Source organism: Pteropus vampyrus, unplaced genomic scaffold (assembly GCF_000151845.1).
Source record: "Pteropus vampyrus isolate Shadow unplaced genomic scaffold, Pvam_2.0 Scaffold15, whole genome shotgun sequence".
NCBI classification, from domain to species: domain Eukaryota; kingdom Metazoa; phylum Chordata; class Mammalia; order Chiroptera; family Pteropodidae; genus Pteropus; species Pteropus vampyrus.
The window spans coordinates 935,367-942,125 of record NW_011888796.1 but is presented as its reverse complement, the minus strand read 5'-3'; positions in this window follow the sequence as shown (position 1 = coordinate 942,125).

Below are 6,759 nucleotides of genomic sequence, written 5' to 3'. Positions count from 1 at the left end.
GAATCATGGAAATACAATTGATTTTTGTATATTGACTTTGTATCATATAACCTTGCTAAACTCCCTTGTTAGTTTTGTCTAAGGAGATGGGCAGTTAGACAAAGGGAAGTGGGGTGGGGTCATATGTGGGGCTGGCTCAGTTAGATCAGGCGGCAGGGAAGCCCTCCTTGGAGAAATGACATTTGAATAGATTTGAAAGAGGCAGAGGAGCAAGCTGGGGAGAGCCAGGCATGGAGCTCTCTGAGAGGGGGCGTTGGTATCTCCCGGGGCTGCCCAGAATCTGCACTCTACTCACAATGATAGTGGAAGCAAAAGCAGGAGGCTGATCTCAGGTCTGTCCCTTGAAAACAGCCTGAGTGAAGGGGCTTTTTGGCGGGGGCAGGGCGGGGGCAGTGATGAGAGAGAATGCAGGCTGTAACTTTGGCATCCAGACGGATTTTGGTAGTAGGCCGACTGCCTGGGGAAACAGGTGCCTATTGTCTGGGTGAAGGGTGAATGGAAAGTCAATTGTTACTTCTCTGGGTGACACTGACACCAGCACCCTAGCTGGAGGCCCGGTAGCCTCTCTGATGTCTACTGAAACAGGGCATGTTTCACAGCATTATACTTTATATGTTCGTTAACTTATTTGTTTTCTGTCTACTTCCATGAGGACAGGGACTCTTGAAGAAAAGCAGGTACCCCCAGTTTCCATGTGATGAGCAATCTGGCAAAGTCCTCTTACATCCTCTCAATCCCATGAGCACCCTGGGATTCCAGGAAAGGAAGTCAAAGTGGAAGGCCAGAGGGCCAGGCACAGAGGTGGCTCACGCTCTGGGGAAACACATGAGCAGGAGGTGATTCATAATTCTCATCTCACACAGTGAAATGGAGAGGAGGTTACATATCCTTTACTTCATTTAATTCTCACAAATGCCTTATATGGTAGATTATACTATTGCCATCTCTCAGATGAGGAAGCCCCAGCTCAGAGTTTAGATAACTAATGTTCATGGCCACACAGCTAATAGGTGGCAAAGTTACTTCTCTCCCAGTGTCTTTCCACCCTGCTATACACTCCCTCCAGGATGCTTGGCAGGCTGAGCATTAGAATGGGGTTCATGGCCATTGGTAGTTGTTATGGAAATGGGGTGGGATGGTGAAGGAGTGTTTCAAGTGGCTATGGGCTCCTGTTAGACACCAGGAGCCCTTCAATGGGAAAGGAGACTTAGGTCAGATCCTGCTTCACACTCAGATAGCCACCTTGCTCTAGAAACACTGCTACTCAGAAGATTATAGAAGAGCTGACCAAAGGCTTCAGGCCCAAAGGCAAGTCCATTCAAGTGGAGAGAGACTCCTGTGACAAGGGGATCACTAACCAAGGGCCTAGCTTGGAGCACTGTGAACTCACAAGGGGGACAGCACACCTAGTGAGTCTTCAGATGTAAAGCACCTGGTGACACACAGTAGGTACTCAATCTCAGGTTACTATTATTATAATAAAGACTTAATGTCCTTATGCAGAAATTGAATTGGAAGTTGGATTTCCTTCTGAGCTGAGACCTGGAGAGCTCTCCAGGGCCAAGGCTGTGGGAACCAGATAAAATTCTTCCCTAATGGGGGTTCTGTGGAAGCTCAGCAAGTAGTTCTATCAAATTAGCAGGCCCAACAGACACAAGGGAGTGAATTTCTTCCTGAGCTTGGGCCCTGCCATTTCTCGTCCCTTGAAAATCAGATTAAGAGGAGGGCAGGGCCAGGGAGGAAACTGGACTAACACAATTACCAGCCCCGGCTTGTCCTTCTCGGCTTGGGGATAGGACAGGGAGGAGGGGAAGGCAGAGGGGAGTCGGAAGTTCTCTCAGGAAGTTATGAATCCAAGAAAGTAGGTCAGATGAGCCCATCCCTGTCTCCACCATCCCATCCTGGGATTAGTTGTCTCATCTCCGTGTTGTTCCCACGGAGCATCAATAACAGAAGTCTCTGTCTTCCCTTGGAGATCAGTGTGGTAATTCCTTTTATAGCTATGATGCCATACAGCCTTGGCTTGAATCTCCTTAGTGATGGGTTTTTGTTACCTATTAAGGCCTCATATTCCATTATTGATTCAATAGCAGCCAGCTGTAACCAAGACCACTGATATCTGATCTTAGATTTGCCCCTAACTAGATGTAGAACCTTGGGAGGTCTTTGGCCCCAATTTCCTCATCTTAAATGAGAATGGTGACCCCGTGGTGGACACTGTGCTCGTGCTCTCAGTGTCCTTCCACCCTCTCCCGTTGTGAGGCAAGTTGTATTTTTCTAAGTGGACTCTAATTTACCAAAATGCATCAGCCCAACGCCCTGACTCTTTCCATCATGACTCAGGAGTCATCATGGGATTTGCCCTGGCCGTGGTGGTCCATGCAGAGCCACCCCTTGGGACTTTCCTTCAGTGACTGCAGGAAGCTGCTCTAGCCCTATCCCCAAGTGGGAACAAGACAGCATGTTGCTCTGATGATGACGGGGGAAGCTAGCCTGAGACAAAGCAGACACACGTGGAGGCAGAGCCATGAGAATTGCAGGGAGACAGAGCCCTGATAAATCGTAAGGCCACCCTACCACAGAATTTTTCAGTTATGTTGGGAGCCTATAAATCACCATCGTGGTTTGTGCAGTTTGAGCTGCATTTTCTGTCACTTGCCAGTACTAATCTCCAAAAGAGCAGAGACTTTTTTTAGGCTTAAAAGTGCTGAAATTCCTGATAGGAAATCGGCTTCTTTGTCATTTCCATTCAAGGAATATAGTCCTATCACTGAATATACCTGCTGTTTCCATAGGAAGGGAGATTGAGAATCTGCTGGAGGCGTCCCCTCATCTCCCACCTCGGTCAGCAAGCTAGGAAGGATAGGAATCTTTCTAGGCCACACAGCAGAAACCCATCCACAGAAAATGATGTAGGGGAGGAAAAGCAGGAGAGGAAGTGCCTATAACTCAGCTGAGTTACTGAGCTACTGCGTTCCCTTTTTCTGCTGCTGCCAGTTTAAGTTAGGTTTCTATTGCTTGCACCCAAGATATCTGACTGAAAACCATTCCATCCACCTTTGTTACCCAGCAGTCCACACTGTGTCTGGCACATAATAGATTCTCAATTAAGATTATGACTTTACTTCCCATGACCTGGACTCTTCTACCAGTTTTGCCAAATTCAAGATTGTGTTAGTATTTTTAGTTGTCTCTTTGGAGGAGCATGTTAAGTTTTGGAGGAGGCAGATGCAGCAAACATGTACCAAGTACTTTCTATGTGTTAGATACAGGGCTAGGTGTTTCCACGTAAATCACTTCATTTACTACCCCAAACTGCTCTTGTTAATTTTATGCCCACTTCCCAGAGAGAGAAACTGAGACTCAGAGAAGTAGCACTTTAAAGTCACACAGGTAATACTGGCAAAACCAAGAAGGAAAGACATGTCTTCTTAGAGTCACACCGTTGAGTGATGATAAACTCATGGTTAGTTAACAGAACACGAAAGGCCCTGAATGTCCCTTCCAACTTCCATTGTGAGAAAACCCTCCGTGGCAGTCCGGCAGGGAGCCACTTCAGGCACTGGAGGAAGTGGTCTGCATGTAATCCATCGGCCCTGCCCTGGAGTCAGCTGAGTCAGTTCCTGGGAGCCTTTGGCCAGTGCTGGGTTGTCAAGCAGGAAGGGCCAGAGACAAGTGCAAGGGCAATGGCCCATGGGCAGGGTTAAGGTAGGTGACCCTCACTCAGTTCCCATATGAAACCAGAAGCACAAAGCGGAAGGACCAGAGGACAACCACATGGGTATATACTCCCCCTTATTTCTTTTTCAACGTTTTTATTGAGATATAAGTTATATACCATAGAACTCACCCATTTAAAGTGTACAACGAAGGTTTTTAGTATATTTACTGAGTTGTGCAACCATTACTACAATCTAAGTTTAGAACACTTTCATCAACCCTAAAAGAATCCCTATACCCATTAGCAGTCACTTCACACTTAGCCCCAACCTCCCCTCCCTTCAACCCTAAGCGACATTAATCTTTCTGTTTCTTTGGATTTGCCTATTTTAGATGTTTTGTATAATTAGAATCACACAATATGTGGTCCTTTGTGACTGGCTTCTTTCACTTAGCATAATGTTTTCAAAGGTCATTTGTGTGGTATCATGAATCAGGACTTCATTCCTGCTTATGACCAAATAATACCCCATTGTATGGATATACCACATTTTATTTATTTATCCATTTATCCAGTTGATGGACATTTGAGTCATTTCCACTTCTTGGGTATTATGAATAATGCTGACATGAATATTCGTGTACAGATTTTTGCATGGTCCCCTCTTCTCTGGCTTTATTTATGGATTCATTTCCGTTCTCCACTCTCCTTCCCACACAGGTAAACAGTTGCAGTGTATGTAATGCGTAGCTTTTGTTTTATGTGTTTATGATAAATGTGTATTCCTCTTGTGTACCTGCATTTTTAATGTACATACATGGTATTGTGTTAGAGTTATTATTCTGTTTTACTTTCTTCACTCAGCATTGTTTCTATATCCATTTATGTGGCCCCCAGGGGGTGGACTGCTACCACGGTTTGCACATCCATTCCCACAGGGATGAATACTTTATTGTCCCCACTTCCCTGGCACCACCCACGAACCCAGAGTGGACATTCTGGTACTGGTTCCCTTCAGACCTGGGACAGAATGTCTAGAGTGTGTGTCCAGGAGTAGATTGCTGGGACATAGAATGTGCACATACTTACTTTAAGTGGTGCCGGATTGTGAGCGGTCTCTTGACAGCAGTCAACAAGACTGGAGACACACAGAGACAGATTGTTGTTTCATCCATTTTTCCCATGCAGAAATAATAGCCAGAACGCACTCTCCATGAAGATTTCCAAAGCTTCAGGTCACCAGTAATGAGATGCACTGTGCCCACTGAAGCACAGAGATAGATGTATCTTTTTGTTTCATGTTTTATATCACTTTGCTAAGTTTCTAGAACACTGACTCCATCTAAACATTCTAATCTCATAAAATGAGGTGGTTCTTTATCCCTGGTGGATTAAAATTTTGAAGGAAAATTTCCCAAAACTATGTTCTTGGGGTATAAAGAACTGTGACCCTATAAAGACCGTCTTTGTGTTTTGTAACCAAAGAGGAGATGCTGGGAAGGAACTGGCTCCTAAAACCCTCCCCAGTACTCAAGAGCACCAAAGAGCGGGCGGACAGGGAGGATTTAAATGATCATCTGCGAACTTTTATTTCTGATTTGGAGTGACCTCCTAGAGAGAGATTAAAATTCTTATGGGTAGTGGAACCTGATAAATTTCTTCCCTGGGGCAAGTTCCTACATTTGGGGCCATTGATCGTCTTGGCAAAGCTCAGGGTTAACATATCACTGCAGGTCTACTGAAGAGGAGTGGTTTCATCTTAAAGGACTCACTCCGAGGTCACCCTACAATCCCACACCTAAGGGTGCCTCTTTTTACACAACAGACGGGTGCCATCGGAAGTCTTTTGCAAAGAATCCATTTGTATGTAATGTGAATCCCTTTGTCCTCATTTTGGTTTCTCCTGTTTGGATTTCTCATAATTAGCTTTTCTTGAAGTAAAGGCCATACTCCTGCTGGATAGATCGAAGCTTTGTCCGGACAGTCCCAGTAAATCACTGGAAGGGCCTGACAGGCAGCTGGGAAGGGACACAGTGGTCGTTAGTGCCAAGTGCTCCCTCTACTCATTGCCCCACCAGCTTCTGGTTTTCAAATTCTAGCTCTGTGGAGCAGCTTCTACGGCTGACTTTATGGCAAGTACTTAGGATAAAAAGAGAACCCAGCATTTCACAACACTGAGCTTCATTTCCAGTACTGCCCTCTCATAATTGCTGAGAGGGAATAGAAGGAGATGATATCTTTGGAGAAGTCAGCAGGACTCCCTACCTCCATTTGTCCTCAAGATTTTGCTTAATATCAGCATCATGGACATGGGGCCAGTGGTCACAGGTCATGGGAGCTGAAAAAAAAAACGATTATGATGACAATAATAGCAGCTATCTTACCCAGTGCCTATGGCCTGCTAGACATTGTGCTGGTGATTTATATATATTTTCACTCATCTACTCGGTAACATTGCAAGGTAAGCCTCCTCTCAATTTTGTGTATGAAGAAATTCAGGTTCCAGAGCCTGTCCCAAGTCACAAAGCAGAGATTTACCTAAGGTCTCTCCGGCTTTACCCGCCACATTCTTCCTACTACCCTAGGCTCCCCTAGACCCCCACTTTCTGCCCCACCAAGGGCCTCATCTCTCCCTGACTCACTCACTACTTCTGCTATTCTAGGGTGCCAGGCTCTGACTCAGAGCATGTGGGAAGGAGGTTCCCTGGCACCAGGAGGGACGTGAAGCTCAGGAAGCAGTTTAGAGTTGGAATAAGCATGTTAATTCCTCTCTGCTGGGACAGAGGGGAAGCAGCATCAGGAGAGAAATGCCCAGAAGCGGGTAGGAAGGGGCGAAGGAGGGTCTGGTCACGAGAAGGCAGGGATGGTGCAGAAGCTGCTTCTCGGTCTCACCCTCTGATCCCACTGCCCCACACTGAGCAGGGCCTACAGTGTGTCTGTCCTCAGGGAAGACCGAACAGCAGAAGCAGCCTGGGAAACTGGGCAGCAGAACTTCTCTTGGGCCATGAAGTCACGATGAGGACTGAAAGGAAGAAAGTCCTTGTGACTGTGGGCTCAGCAGGTATCACGGATGTGTGTGAGGCTCAGGTTTTCCCTCC